General features: G+C 32.1%; 1 protein-coding gene across 4 annotated transcripts in view; it reads right to left on the bottom strand.

The window, feature by feature from the left end:
* NOVA1 (NOVA alternative splicing regulator 1) overlaps nt 1-17,255 on the bottom strand; it is a 157,240-nt gene that overhangs the window by 86,479 nt on the left and 53,506 nt on the right. Inside the window, exons 2-3 of one of the 4 annotated variants that reach the window (XM_030034336.2) lie at nt 10,287-10,371; nt 9,453-9,523 (exon numbers count right to left, since the gene is read on the bottom strand). The exons of 2 other annotated variants lie outside the window; for them this stretch is intronic. The gene's annotated coding sequence lies outside the window, so the exon portion shown is untranslated. The remainder of the gene's footprint in view (nt 1-9,452; nt 9,524-10,286; nt 10,372-17,255) is intronic. One more of the 4 variants, XM_030034345.2, reaches the window with a different exon arrangement.

Genomic DNA, 17,255 nt, shown 5'->3' with positions numbered 1-17,255 from the left:
CCTCCAGTACAACTAAGATGTTGATAAACAAAGGAAGTTTGGTGGAGTGCCACCAAGACAGTCAAGGGTATGGAGTACCTGCCCTTACAAGAGGAAGCTGAGGGAACTGGCCTCTTTCATCAGCCTGGAGAATAGGCAGCTTCAGGAGAACGCAAAAGCAGCTCCATAATACCTATGAGCCATCAGGAAGATTAACTTATTCTCTTTCCACTGGTGAAAGGCAGGAGGAAAACAGACCATGGTCATCCATTAAAATGAGAGGTTCAAATTAGACATAAGGAAAAACCTTTACATCGTGAGGACTGTCTTGCAGTGGAACAGGTTGCAGAGAAGCTGTGCAGTAAGATAAAGCCATCAGCAATCTGCTTCTGCCTGCACAGCTGACCCTGCTTGAAGAAGGAATTTGGACTAAAGATCTTCTGATATCCTTCCCAAACTGAATTACCCTGTGATTCTATTTCATAGTTTTCTTTACTCTTTGTTTTTAATTTTGTCCTTGCACGGATTTAGTTTTTGTTGTGCCATCATCCCCACATTCTCTAATGGAAACTTAATGTACTGCAGTGTCTTTCTTACCAAATTTTGACACAACCTCTCCCTTATCTACAGTGCATTTTTTTCTCATAGTATCTGGATACAAATGTGATCTGTGAAAGTGACACTGATTATTATTAGGAACTCAGGCTATCAATCTTCATTTTTTAGCTGTGCAAATATAGTGTTGAACATTATCCAGGAATAATTTTCAATGTTTTGACATCTCCCAGTCCTTTTAGATGAGCGCTGTAAAGAAGAACATAAGTATCAATACAAAGGTATTTAATTAGATGACAAAGATAAAACTCAGTGTAAACAAGTGCAAGGTAACACATGGAACCTGAACTACTTTTAAGGCAATTACAGATCATACATAAAGTGTAACTCTTCTGGAAACAAACCTGGTTGTCAGTGTCAATGAAATATTTCCTCAATGTTGAAATACAGTTTAAAGAAATGTTGGTATGGCAGGTGTATGTTAGGAAAAGTAGAATATTCTAAACTATAATGCTATTGGCTAAATACTAAGTATTATTTTGTCAAGTCCGTCTTATATAGACAACACTACAAAGATTAAAAATTTAATACTAAAAAAGAGTCTAGATGAATAGTTTCAAAAAGCTACAGATAGAGTAACATAATAAAGAGCTATAAAAATTACCAGGACTATAAAGCCAAACAAGTTTTCTAATTGGCATATCTTAATAAATACATTGTACAACATTAAAAAAAGGAGAAAAATAAGAATATCAGTATCATTTTACATAAAAAGAGTAAAATAATAACTGTCTTGCTGGATTTAAAAAAAGGATAGTTATTTTAAAAGGTCATTATACTAGCTATACTGGATATTATAAAAAGAATATTTATCCTTATGCACAAAAGAATAGAAAACTTTTCTTTCACATGCTTTGTGATATAATCTAGGAGCATTTCTGTACTTTCCTTCAGTATTGAGATAGAAAAGTTAACCTTTTTAAGTTTACTTTGATATTATACAGTACTATGTTTTATATATTGCCTCTTAGGTAGTTTTTGTGGAATTTATAATAAGCAAAAATAGCAGGAAAGATGAGATCATAAAAATAAATACAATATTTATAGGAATGATTCTAGGAAAGATGGCAAGATTACTATGTAGACACTACGAGGAAAATTTGTTAGATTTGAACAGCATCTACACTGTAGTGGTAACAAGGTAAGAATCATATAAGATATACTAAAACATGAACTGTTTCTGACTACAGACTTTTATACTATGTAGTAGTAACGCACTGGTCACAGATTAGAAGACAACGAAGTTGTACCACAATGTAAATGATATGAAGAATATAGCATATAGTTCTGAACACATATTCTAAATTATTTTCTAATAAGCTACCAAATGAAAATTTGAAGATTCAATGATGAAATGGTAGATTAAAGAAAATACTCTGAACAAGTTACATGAAGGAGACTGTGAAAGGTTATGTTCTAATTATAAAAGCACAGAGAGCCTTTGCTGCCTCCCTTCCAAACGGATTTCAATAATGTCCTTTCCAAAAGCTTATTACGAAACAAAACTGCTACAGAATAAGAAGAAACATCCGTACATCAAAAAATTAATGAATTAAAAGGACAGAGGGAAAGACTAAACTATCCATTCTCACATGGAGAGAGTTCACATATAGTATTATACAGGGATATGCAGCGAGGGATCTGGAAAATGGGAGCAGATATCACTGCTGAGGATTCTGTTATTTGGATGATGATTGTTAGGCAATAAGGATGTGTGTCACAGTGAAGGACCACAGAATGGTCTCAGGACTAAATGACTGTGTAAAAGAATGGCAAATTATATTCTACGTACACAATTGTGATGTACAAAGGCGAAAAACAATCCTAACTTCACACACAAAAATAATGGACTCTGAACTGACCATTATTTCACTCAAGTGCAATTTTGGATTATGATATCCATAAAAATGTTGGCTTAGTGCTAATAGTCAAAGAGAAAATAAAACATGAGGAATTTCTAAGAAAGGAATATAAAACAGAAAAGAGTATGACACAGTATATGGTGACATAAAAGGTTTGTTTGTATGTTTAAACTGCATTCAAGCTCTGGTCCCTTTGTCTCCAAAGGATGCATCAGAACTGGAAAGGATTCAGAAGAGACCAAAAGGACAGTTAAAGCAATAGGCTGGCTTCTAATAAAAGAATTAATGTAAGCCTACACTCCTCAGAATCTGGAACTGACTTGAGCTAGATGTCAGATGTCTGCAAAATCATGAAGGCACAGGAAACGGACTGGCTAATCCTCTCTTCTAATACAAGAACTAGAAGTTTCATGGAGTAAGGTGTAAAAACAAAAGGACATGGTTGTTCTTTTGTAAGTGCTCATTACTAAATGCTCATTACTAAACAGAGTTTCTGTCACCTTTGTACACATTTCACTTTGTCACAAATGGGCTTGTAACGGATGTATTTCTGAAGATAAAAAGCTGCAGAAACTCATAGTAATGCAGAAGGCTTTAATCACAGATTTCAGCAGAACACGATCTGCATATGTATTCAACTTTATTGACACATATGCAATACAGACATTCAAGTTCAACACATGGTGTTGTCCTTCCTGAACATAGAGGTTTTTTCCTCATCTATGGCTTAGGAAAGCAGCAATCATTATACAGCCTGAGTAAGCTATTATTGAAATACCATTTGTATTTTACACGTTGTCAGACTTTGTGTCAAAAACATAACTCAACATATGAAATGTAATTTAAGGGATAATTATTCAGCACACCAGATTTCATTAATCAGTCCAAGGTCATTGCAAAATTGATCAGAACAGACATTATGTCTTCTAAGTCATTACACAAGAAGATAGAATTGACAAATCAAGATATATCTGTAACAGAAGAGAGAGAATGTAATGTATGCATACAGAGAACCCAAGTGCTATTCCACTTACACATAACAGGCAGGTTCTTTCTTTTCAGTTGTCTAGCAAGAATTTTGACTGTCATGAAGCTACCCTGCACTTGAAAGAAGTTCAACCTATGTCATCATATTTTAAAATATAAATCAGTTTAATATATCAAGAAAATAAAAAAGGTTATAAATTGTCAGCAAAACAATGACAATTTTTGAATTCAATATTAAGCAGGCAGGCTGACATGACTCAACTCACACAAAATACAAGTACACAAAACATAATATGCTATAACTGTTTGAAGTTAACTACAAGCAAATGCATATAGAGGCTTTTATATGTATTAAATATCCAGTTCAATGACTACAATGTTAAATTTATGAATGTAAAAGCAGTGTTCTGAAAAACAGTTATAGTAAATATATGCTCACATGCAGTCCAGAAAGAACAGTAATTTACACTTAGAATTATTTTTCCAATAATGTTTACATCAAGTACACTGACTTTGAAAGAAAATCTGAGCATCATAAAAAAAGTTTGCACAAAATTAAGTTGTGTAAAAGCAATGCTAATACCAACATTTAAAATATTCTATTATACATACAGCTACTAATTTACCAAAGTACAAAAAAAGAATGAAAAAACAATTTTCATCTCTTTTACAGAACATGTTAAAACAACATTTTGATTTTAAAGAAATCTGTTAAAACTTTGCATGGAAATTATAAAAGATACCAATTCCCAGTGGAATTCCTAGTTAAAATATATCTTTGAGTTAATTTACAGTTAATTTGTAGAAAGTAAGCAGATGCATGATTCTGCATTTTCTATATCTAATAGGTTATAAGTCTTTTGTTATCAGATTTAATCATCTTTACAAAAATATATCCGTCCATGTTACATAATGATAAAAACATTAGTCTGGTTTATATTAGCAATTGTTGTACATTTATCATCAGGCAGTTTATTTTAGGTTTAAATTCTTTGCTGAAAACAATAAACTTGATGTTGCCAACTCCTCCAAAAGCATTCTCCTGTAGTCAACATACTTATTTGCCAATTCATTTTCTCCTTCTCACACACACACACACGTAAGTTTCTTTGGGTCACGTTGGTTCATTCTTTATGATCCTGCTGTGTTAGTTAGCTACAATAAAGAATCTATAAACTTCATAATCTAAGCAAACATGTTCACTGCTGTTAAAATTCCTACAGAACAAGTATTATCCTTAGGATGCGATTTTTATAAAATGAATACAAAACTATTTTTTATCTGTTTGAATGTTTTCGTATGTAGCTATGGATGGGATGATGAAATAAAACAAAACAAACATTATTAACATTTCTATTACTTCACGAATGCTTATTGTAAAAATCTCAGTTCACTAATATTTGTGTGAAACATCATCTCCATCTGTTTACATTATGAATTTTGTAGTGATCTGAAATAGAAGTGAAGCCAGCTTCACAACTGGCAATCACTATTAAAATATCTTCATTAAAAGTAATTCAATAATAGTTCATTTCATGAAATAATAATAAACTACTAGACAGATTTATCAATACAAAATATTTATAACTTTTATATATTACAGCATTTCACAACTATGGAATTGTTCTCTATCAACTGGCACCTTCATTTTCCATTTCAAGTTTTAATGTCTGCTTAAACCATATTCACAGTGAGACTTCACACTGGAATAAAACCTTTATCTCCACAAAGCAAGTCTGATTTCTGTGTTCTGGATCCTGAACAAGTGATTTTATAAACAGAATTTTTCTTACTCTTATTTCTGTCAGTCCTGAAGTAATAACACAGCTGAGAAACCATTCTAGCCTGTTCATCCTGAATAGTCTTGCTCAATAAATATCAACAAATTAAGCCTTACTGAAAGTTGCAGAAATATTGCTCAGAGCAGAATTTGTTAAAAAAGTACCCTTTATAATTATTTAACCCATAATTTGTGTAATGAGCCTTAATTTGGGCTAGGGAGCTTTTTTTTTTTCTTTTAATGATTGAGTCTTTTAAGTCATACTTGGTTTTCAGGAATGACAGGTAGAAAGCAAACTTCAAAAAACAGAGCCTTTTATGGAAATCTGATAAAGTTGTTTCACAATGCCATCTGTCAATATAGTGTTCCCATAGTACTTCAAATATTTAAGAGGGATGAACAAAGATATTAGAAAGGAAGAAGAGCTGTTTCAGTTAAACTACAACAATTGTCAGTTAAACACGATTAGCATCTTGCACTGCACCATACCAGACAGACTGTTAGAAAAGTTCGTAAGTTACTAAAGTTCTGTCTAAAAGTAGAATGTTCTAAGACATTTCCATGTATACCTTCCCCTAATTTCAAAAATAACTCTGAATAGAATATCAACTAGCAACAAATTGACAGAGCAGACACTGACACATTTTTATTTAACTTATATTGAAAACATCTGTCCCTTAACATCCAGGCTTGTTTCATCTAAAAGTTCATCTTTTAACCATACAGAGCTTTCAACTTTTAACTGGCATTAAAAGAAAAAAAAAAAAAAAAAAAGCAAGAAAAAATTATCTAACACATAGTTTAATTTCAAATTTCAGAATGAATGATTTAATTTCTGAATTATAGGGTTTATTTTTACAATATTTTTAAATAGAGTTAAGCTAAAGTTACTTAATCTCACATTTAGAATGGATGGCCCCATTCTTTCATTGCAATCTAGTATAATACGATACACACAGGACAGTTTATTTTTAAATGCAACCTACAATTTAGTCCAATACATATACATATTCATTAAGTCTGATCAATCTAATCAAAGATGTCCTTGAAAGTATTCTCAAGGAAGACATTAAATCAGCATAAAGTAACTATTATAAGCCACGTAGCAGAAGGAAAAAGAGGTTACTGTATATTGAAACACTTCTTCAACAAAAGTTTGTACATTTCTAGAAATGTACTCTAAATACCATGACCTTGCAAACTAAATTGTAATATATGAAAACATAGAATAAAAACTATTTGTATATACTTGATATTCAGAGATGGATGTATTTCTGCACTAAACCTGAAGTATTTTACTTACAAAGGTAAAAAATACCTTCATTCTTAACATGACTAATAGACTAAATATAGAACTAAAACTAAAATGTTTGAACATGGGAATTTTCATCTATTATAGAGAAGACGACGAAATATCCGATTTTGTGCTGAACAGCCATTTTCACAATTTTATTACATGGCAGTTATTAACGCACAAAACTCAACAGAAGTCCACAAAGCATAGCTTTCAGAAGAGTATCATACTTCTTGTATGTGATCAGTAGTACCTTAGAAAAGAAAGACAAAATATCATGTGTTTTCTGTGCACTTAAACATTCTATTACATAACCACAATATAATGATATTTAAAGTACATACACCAAGTAACCCTTATTATTGAATCCTATACACAATTAGAGCAACGGAACAAAAATTCTGCAAGCGGCAAAAAAAGTATATCTTTGCACTGATAATTTAAACTCATCAGTAAAATTGAAGGATGAAGACATTTATTCTAGCTGATTTTATAATTAGCTGCTCATATTCATATCAAGATTCTCTCCTCTTCCCTCCCACTTTGCTCACAACTGAACCTCATGGCAGGAGATACTAACGGAAACATGTTGACCTATACTCTAGCAGAAAAGAGATGGAACAAGATGTTTAAAGCAGTAGGAGAAAAGTGTCAGTATTTAGAGCAAAAGTGAATGCATACACTTAATGAAACAAACAATTCAGATATTTCAATCTCATTTTGTTTTTATATTTGTATGGTTTACTCTTTAATATCAGGAAAGGGAAAGTGGCATTAACTCATAATTCATAAGGTACTGCATCTGTCCAGCTGTAATCTTTGGCATTTATAACTTCACAGTCAACACAGATTCTATGAATAGGTTTGGAAAATAATATAACAGCTCAAATGTTTTTAAGAAGAGCTTTCTTCATGCAAGGGATCACACATAGTTTGGGGCAATTATAATTATTAACAAAGGCTATGAGTCCAACATGGTAAAATTCTTTCTAGGAAAAGGAATTCAAGACAGAAAACTCTGATGTGCAGGAACAACATCTTGCATTTGACATGATACAGAATTAGAAAACAATAAAATGGAAGTGGTTTGATCAGAGAAAGATCTTAGTCAAATGACTTTGGAAGTAGCTTTTTGAAGAAACAAAAATTAAGAACTTAAATAAGGCTCTGGTAACCTGTAAAGAAGAACAAGCATTTGAAGGTTTTTACAAACAAACAGCAAAGTTTAGACACATGCAATCTGAAATTTCATAGATTGGCTATGCAATTTGACACACAAATTATAGTCTTGAAAAGAAGGGGTAGGTTATCCACAGTAACCAAAAATGGGTAAGAAGGAAGTATCTGAAGCGAACTGAGATCAGCTTTAAAATTATTTATTCAAGTTCCAAGTAGAGCATCTATAAGAAGATGAGCACAGTCAAGACAAGATGTTCTAGGAATCAGGGACAGGAAAACTAGATATGTGAGTCATCACAAGAAACAAAAAACACAATCCTGACCAAATCTGTGTGTGTAAGATCACTTATTTCAAGTACATAAAGAATTTTAGGAAGCAAACCTCTGTCACACAGACTGAAATGAGATGATGGTAGGCAACCTACCAAATAATATGAATATTTGAAGACAAAGTCACAAATGGGTAACAGTTTCTTGTAGTTGATCATGACTACAGAGCCATATTCAGTAACTAAAATGAGTGTGAACAAAGTGCACACATGTGGTTCAGGAAGAAGAACAGAGAGAGGGAGTAAGAAACAGTAGAGTCATACAATTTTAACAAGAGGAAATCACCAACTAATAGAACAAAAACTGGAATGGACGAGCTTCAAAGAAAAGGAGGATAGGATTATCTCAATATTGGTATACACCATGTACCAATTAGGCTTATGGGATTGCTTTGTACAAAATGCATTAAAAGTGTGGAAAATACACAGGCTTATGTTTGCCAAAAACAAAATAACATACAGAAAAACGCTTTATTTCTGGGGATTGCAGATAGGAGAGAAAAATGACTGGTATGTTGAATCTGATATTACATTTATGAATCCACAGAGAGAGTTCAATAAAAAGGTTATAAAGCTCGCCATAGTTTTTCATGCTCATCTTAATGAATCATCTACAAATGCCAACTACCTAAAGAAAAAAATAGCAGTATAAAACAGTTCCTTAATTAAAAGATATTCTTCATGTTATGTATACAAATTTCTAAATCTATGATAAAAACCTAATCTTAGTAATTTTTCACACTTTGGGTAGTTTTACAGAATTAGTTTGCTATTATACCTGAAAATATGTTTTGTTAGTGTCACTGTTGACCTTAAATCAGTACCTATAAAAATAAAAAAATCTTTCAGGCTCTCCTTTGACATTACAGAACAAGAAAAAGAAAAGTACTTTCCTTCAAGCTACAAAGTTTGATAAGCAATCATAAATTAGACAAAGGTAGTAAGTTCATGCAAAAGAAAATAGAATCGAAAAAAAAAATTGCTGTATAATTGAAGTAACTATTGAATTGCCTTTTTTCACTCCTGTTTTTTTTTTTTTTGCAAGGGGACTATCTTTTTCCTCTACTGAAGTGCTACTTGCGTTATTGTCAGAAACATTCATTGAGGTGGAACCAGCTGAGATTTTGGGTTGTTGAATCTCATGTTAGCCAGTAAAATGTAATGTTAAAAAATAGCAAACTTTATTAAATAATTTTATTACCGAACCCATAAGCCCTCACATAATGCAGTATGACAAAATATATAGTACTAAATTGTCACGCTATCAGATGTGCACCACTAACACTGATAAAAGCCTATTTAATCTCCTAAATTTATTTTAATGTGGTTACTGAGATGAACAAAAGTGGCATAAAAAAAATGAAGAAATTAGACTGTAAACTGTGAAAAACAGAAGAGATGATGTAATATTAGAAGGAATTTCTCACAAGAATCCTGTGCTGAATTAGAGCAACTTTCCAGCGATATGCCATTTCCTTCCTGTGCCACTCCATACTCCCTGAAAATATATAAAACGGAATGGGTTTTACAGTAGATGGAGTCATGTTAATGTTCAGTTACTCTCTAGGCTTTATGATTCCTTAAGAGCATACCACAAAAAAAAAAAAAAAAAATCTTATTCCACGAATAAATTTACTTTTTACTATGATTCTTCCCTGTAGGAACCATAATTGTAATTGTTCTAGTACTGCAGACAAACCTGATGCTACCAAGATATGGTCAATGAATGTACTGGAACAACTGTCTGCAGCTCACCCTGCACTGAAATACCTTTCAGCAACATCATACTGTTAAAAAAATCACTCTAAAACTAGAAAATATCTTTTTTTAAGAATAAGTAAGACTCAAAATTGAGCTACATTTTCTGAGGTAGAAAAATCAATTAAGAGAGTTAACCTGATTTTGGAGCAACCAAACTTACAAGTACATGGAATAAAATTTTGGCCTAATTTAAATCAATTGGATATCGTTGACTTCAGAAATCTGTTGTTCAAGTCAAGCCCTAGGAAAACACTAGAACTGCATTCCACACAGTGTTGTCTGCTTATTATAAGACAGTATTTCAGGAAGCAACCTGCAAGCAACTCTAAAGTACCTTCTCCTTACTCATATCTAAAAAGCAAAAAATTGTAAATGTATCCACAGAACATCTAGGAATGGTTGGCAGAAAATGAACTTTGAAAATAGATCTAAGGTCCAAATTCAACATTTTAGTATTTTTCTGTACCAATTTGGACTACAGAGACTTTAAGTATCAGTACCTTTACAGGATGGGAATTACAGCTGCCTGCCGCACTCTCCTTCCCAGCAGTATCAGCCAAAGCTCACATTTCCAGTCTGTGATATCTGGTAAAAAATTGAATGGAACGCCACGTCACTGCTCTGCAGATTTCTGAAACTGAAGTATCTGCTTTTTTCTTGCCTATGTAATGACTACAAGACCTCATATACTGTCTCTTCTCTAACAAGCATATCTGATTTGAACTAGTTCTCTCAATTCTGAAAGAGCTGAGGCTTTTAAGAATGTATGGACTAATACGCTTTGCAGCTCATTTTGAAAATTACTGAATACAAGAAACTCTAATGCTGTATTCAGTTCTCTGGAAGAAACATGCCACCTTTGTTTTTAATCAGTATACCTACAATATTCTTGCTAAATAGAAATGGAGACTTTTTAACTTCCGATGCACTCTTGAACTACATGGACACACCAAAGGCCTTTGATTTGTTCATTTTACTGACTGTTCATCCACTACAAAAGTGATGTAGAGGATTAATGTATTAAAGGAAATGAAGAAAAATTAATACAGAAGTTTAAACAGAGCTACCATAGGAGGACTTAAAGGTAAAATTAGATTCCACAATGGAAGATGAACCTTTAAAAGCAGAAGCCCTGCAAAATATCCCTGACAATAGCAGGAAACAGAAATTACAACAGTTTTTAGATTTGCATCTGTGATCTTGAATCTACGTAACAATTAAACACTACATTTATCTTAAAGAATAATTATACTCATAGGGCTTTAACTATGTGCTTTTGAACCTTTGATTTGGTAGTAGGACTTTTGGTTTTGTTTATTTTTGTAATAGGTAGGCACAAAGAAATAAAGTGGATGTTAAAAATAATTCTAATACAATTTTGCAGGAAAGTAAATTACTGAGATTTTCTTGATTCAAAGTAAAGTTCTTTGGTTAATGAAGAAAATCACTGTATGCTAATGGTTATTACATGAACAATTAAATCTTTAAAGGGGAACAATTTAAGAGCTATAGAACATTATCATCAAGAATTTTCTTCTCAGTACTAGTTATGTTCCAACTAGACCTATGAATAAAAGCACAGGCTGTATTTTAGAGTCTAACAAATCCAAATAGACTCCATGAAAACAATACAGGAGTTAAAAAGCAGGAAAAAAAGATCTTTTTCAGAAGCAAGTCACAAACTTTTGTACATATATACGTGTATATTTTCTGATTCTGTAAATCTTCTTTTCAAATATGCAATCAGTAGCTTTATCAGATGCTTCTTGAAATTTCAAAACTTTGCGAGAGATGGCAACTGTCCAAGCATTAAATCCATACAAAAATATTACTGCTGTAACTGCAATAGAAATTGAGCTAGTCATGAGACAAGGAAAATATTCAGAAAACTCATAATAATTCAAGAAAAGGGATAAAATGGCATGGATTTACTTATTTTTTAGCAAAGTATGTAGGTAAAGTGAAACCATGTAGATTGATGCATTTGAAGGCACAGATCAAGTTCTATAGGCTGGGGATTTCTTCACTTCCAACAGCAGCTTTTGGACAGTTCTGGTTTTGACAGTAAAGACAAAAGCCTTCTCAAAAGTTGCAAACAACATGCACATTTTCTTTTAAGGTATGATGGCACATGCACAATAATTTAGGTTAGGTGTGAGTATGTATTATATCTGTATTTATTCATTGTAGAAATTCAGTAAGTCAACTGAAAGAGTTTATTTTCCTTATTTTTTGGGGGAAGAAAAAAAATCTTTTCTCATGGTAGAAAAAGTAGTAACAGCTCAGTATTACTACCAGTACCTTCCCTATATTCAGTAAAAAATTAAAAAATAATTACTATGATCATGAGGTCCATAGTTTGCTTCATCCTTTACATTAGGTGTTCTGTAAACCCTTTGAATATATACAATACTCAAGCTTAATGCAAAAATGCTCATATCTAGGCTTTCTCCAGAAAAATTTTAAAGATAGTCCCAATATTTTTAATGCAGATTTATCTTTCATTTAAAATGACTTGATGGAGATGGGTGTCTAGTTACCTTGCCTGGTTTTATGTTTTGACACTGCAGGACTGTATTCCTAATTGTGCAAATATCATAATTTAAGCTTTACATATCTCAAAGTGCAACTCCTTCATCTAAGCGTTTATTTAGAAGTATGATTATAGTTTGTAATGCAACACTGACTATCCAGTGCCAAATGCTTTACTAAATGCATGAAATTGATGTATTATGTAAAAAATGGTTACTCATTATAATAATAATAATAAATTTACCTTTAAGAAAAGATCAAAATATTCTATTTAAACTCATTTCAGATCCCATTTAATAGAGTTGTTTTGGAGAAATTTGATGACAAAAGATTCAGGAAAGATAACAGTAAATGTCTGGGGCTGAAACGTTTTTCCTCACATTTTTTCTTCAATGTTAAAATGGATATAAATTTGAGGTGAAAGTACTGAGGAATGCGAATCTTTCAGTGAACCAAATATGCATTTAAACAAACATGAACACCACTGTACTACAGCTACTCCATTTGTTACAGAGGAATTAAAACATTTGGGTACTCATGTACTTATTCCCAATACAATTAATATGATCTAACAGATAACAGGAAAAATATTTCTGTAGAGAAGTTATATCTGCTGCTCCAACAAACAAGCTAGAACTCCATAAGAAAAAGAAGCAATTTATATATTCTATTGCAGTAATACAACTACTTTCAACTTTTTCCCTGAAGTTTCTCTCTCTCTTCTACCTATAGCCACAAACAGAATTTCCTTCTAAGGGTTGTAAGGTTATTTATCCATTCCATCATTTTACAAGAGACTTAAGTTCTTATGTTTACTGGAAGACAATTTCCATAAAAATTTTAAAAGAATCTATTCCTTATGTCTTAAAAAACATAGAAAAAATAGATATACACACATATAATCAGAATATTTATATTCTCTGACAATTTCAGTATACTCCCATATTTCCCATTGCTATACAAGTGAGTGGATGTGCTTTACTGCTTACATATCCTGTACTTTATCATATATTTTCACAGTATGAAATAATATTTTGTAATACATCACAGCACACATGAAATCTAAAAATATTTAAAATAGGGGATTTGATTTGATTTAATTTTCCCATTCTAAACATGGTTTTGTGGAAGTGAACATATTGTTTTTGTAACTGGTGTCAGGTATTTAAAAACAGATGACTGCTCATCTTCTTGGCAATACTTTTCTAAAAAGGAAAGAAGAATCTGAATAGTAGCAAAGATATACAGTCTATAGTCTTTTTTATTACTTCAGTCCTAAAATTTTCATTTTAGGACAGAGTTTGGAGTTGCTTCTACTCCAGTATATGGTATTTAGATGCAATGGGGGGCAAGGGGTTTTTAACATTAAAAAAAGATTTTGAACAAAACAAGCAACAGAAATCCTTGCTAAACTTCAGGTCACCTTCACAGTAGCACACTTAGAGAAGTTCTACTGCTATAAAGGGTCAACATCTACACTGACGATTTCAATTTAATGATTTTTTTTTTTTTTTTTTTTAATGCTAAAATTCACACTAAGAATCTGATACACCTGGAAAAAAGATAAGATGGGTACATGAACATACACTGTTCATTCTTTAAGGATATACATTGGTCATGAAGAAAAGAAGGAAGAATCAGATCAAGAGCTCTAAAGGAAGAAAGTAGCAGGATGTTGTGTGTAACTGCTGTTTTTTTAGAACTATGTTCAATGAGCATACTCAAACTCACAAACTTAGGTTAATTAACCTATCAAAACAGAACTGGCAGCTGAGTTCCTTAAAATCAGTATTGCATTAATGACTTCACATCCAAAGCATTCCCTCCTGAGAGTTAGATTGCTGAACAGAAATTTAGTGAAGAATAGAATGCAAATATTCAGAGTCATGCAGTAGTGGCAGTTCAAGTGCATTCACTTCATTTCTTTTAAAGGAAGTACAGTTCAGTATAAAAGACATAAGTGTATTTCAAACATTTTTTAATCATGCTGATTTTCTTCTCATGTTTGCTTTCTACTGCAGTAATAAAGAGCAGTTGTGCAGTATTTCCTGTTTCTCAACTACTAAAACTGAAAGAGAAGAAAATAATTTATAGAAGACAAGGTCCGCATACATTAGAAATTATTTAGTCTGACTGCTCTTACACATGTGAATAGAACACAGAAAAAGGGATAAAAAATATTGGAGATATTTGCTGCCCTTAAGTTCTTCATAACTGAAATGTAACTGAATAGAAATTGTTTCACTTTGTGAATAAAGTCAGCCAAAATACTGTAGATGTAAGCGGAAAACTATTCAGAAGCATGTAGTTTGCAAAGGAACTCCTACTTTTATATATAAACACACAAATATACAGGCAATTTCATATGCTTTTGGAAAGGCATTTCAGTAAACCTTTTAAACTAAATTGTCTAAGTTACACAATTAAGTTTCTTTAATTACAAAATTAAATTGTCTAAGTTGTACAATTAAGTAAAACTAAATTAGACAATTTAGTTATCATCTTTAAACAGCAGAAACTTGTACAGTAGAAGCAAGTGCAAACACCTGCTCAGTGTTCTGAAAGCAAAAAGTAAAGTTACATGAAAAACAACTACCCTATTCTTCCAGAATCCAAGACACACAACCTGCATTTTCATTTGTAATCAGTCTTAGAAAACAAACCCTATGACTTGACAATGGTTTATTTAAAAGGTGGCTTTATTTTACCACTCTAATATGACAAGACACCCTCATTAAGACACTGCAAGTTGTGGAACTAGGTTTATAACAGTGTTGCAAAAATATGCTTTTAAAGATACCTTAATAACAATTTTCCCTTTAGTGTTACATTGCATTGTAGTCTTCTTATTGAGTTAGAAATACTAGTGATTATGTATCTTTAAGCCTGTTACCACTACATTATATATTGAAGATCTGGAACAAAGCAAACACTAACACTCTTACTCTTCTCCACAATAATACATTCTAAATACTGGCAAATGAGATGCTCACTTGAAGACTAAAACTAAAATAAAAGTTGATTTTTTGATCTACTACAACATGCCAATCATACAACAGGGGTTTTTTCACATTAAGGACTTGTATTTCAGTTTAAAAGCTATTCCAATAACAAAATTAAGAACTAGTGTACATCCATAAAGTACATATATACTTATACAAGACTGAATTTTGCAATATTTACATCTATTCATTGTTAGACCACAAAGCTTTCATCTCCTGCTTTGGGACAGAACAAGATTGTACTCCATAATGTATTTCAGAGAAAGTGCATGCAAGCATGCGCAGTGAAGAATAAAGTCAGAGAATAAACCAAATGTAACTGAGGCAGATGCAAATATAAAGTAAAGAGAGATGCTGCCCAGCCCCAATTCCAAGATTAGATACAGATTGTCAGGGTGGCAACAGTAAGAACTTTAAAGCCTCATAAGGAGATCCTTGTCTAAGTCAGGACTTGGTGACAGTCATCCTCTGCTGCTCCAACAACAATTTGTTTGTTTGAGAGGCTAAATGCCGCTCAGTAAAATAGTGACTGCTTGGCAAAGAATATCCAAAGTACTGCATCCCTATGAAATTCACAACTAAGATTAAAATAAAAATCTGTAAAAATGTCACAAATCAGAACTAGAACTCCACTAAACTTAGCATATCACTACACAGACTTGTTCATTAGGAAATGAACAAGCTTTAAGAAGCACAAACACTGTTGTTCTTAACATGAGGATCCAGAAACAGTTTGTGGGTTTTTTTTCTAGACACAGCTAGTGGCTACTTATGTACTACTATGTCTACAGCTCACATGACAGTAAGACTAGGAAGCCACCATGTTTGGGGGATGCTTGGAAGAGCCTTTTAGTTTTTGATTGGAGGGTGCTGTTAACATGAGATTAGGGGAAGACCATTAGAATTTCTTGTTTAAAGTTTCAAAGACATAGCCCACTCACATACCTGAAAATGATATAGTTTCAATTGCTGGCGATTGACATTGAGCTTTCCTTAATGGTAGAGAACTTTAATGAATTTTGAAAAACTGATTTTAACTAAAGCTGAACGTATGTACTTTATCAGAAGTAGATAAGTGTTTAGACAACTTCAATTATTTCAAGCTTAAGACTAGTATAAATGAAAAATTTCAACACAGGAGATAATGATAATATGCCTGGAAGGTGGTAGAAACATGATGAGCTAAAATATATTTTATTACACTTCAGAAATTTCATTAGTAAGAAAGCAAACTACCAGAAAGCACACAAAATACATTTATTACTCATGCTTGTACATTTCTGAACAGGTAAGAAGCTATCATTTTAGTTAATGTAAAAATATTGTATAAAAAATTCTATTTTGATTTGTTATTGCAATATTCTTGTTTTGATATATTGGTAATTCATACTGATCTGTTATATCTGAAAAAGGTAATAGACAAAATTATTATAAAAACACATTGTTTTTCATCAAAAAATAAGATCGCGGATTTCTCAATATACCTTATCCCATTCAAAGTGACCACTGGATTTTTCCAACATATTAAAATAGGCAAAGTTGATATGAAAAAAAAAAAAAATTTCCAAAACACTTTAAAATGATCCCACTGCACAAGGAAAAGTCAAATATGGTAAATTACTGCAATCAACATGAAGATACTAGAATTAAAAGCATATAAACACTGCTACTCTAAAATAAAATGCATGCTGCTGTTTTACGAAAATTTAAACTATGGCAATTTCAGCTTTTAATGGTTGTATATTACTTAACATAGTATACCTTTGGCTTTGCATATTTTTATTTACAACTTTACTGCATATACATCGCAATAAAACTGAAAGCTTCGAGAGTTCTTGCTCTTATATTATTTTCTATTAGCCACAAGAACTAAGAAGAAACTGTCAACCTCTGCCCACTAAAACCAAGTTTAATATTCTATTATGTTGTGAATTT

Source organism: Aquila chrysaetos, chromosome 2, assembly GCF_900496995.4.
Source record: "Aquila chrysaetos chrysaetos chromosome 2, bAquChr1.4, whole genome shotgun sequence".
NCBI classification, from domain to species: Eukaryota; Metazoa; Chordata; class Aves; order Accipitriformes; family Accipitridae; genus Aquila; species Aquila chrysaetos.
Note: the sequence above shows the minus strand (reverse complement) of the source record. Positions and strands in the feature narration are given on the sequence as shown.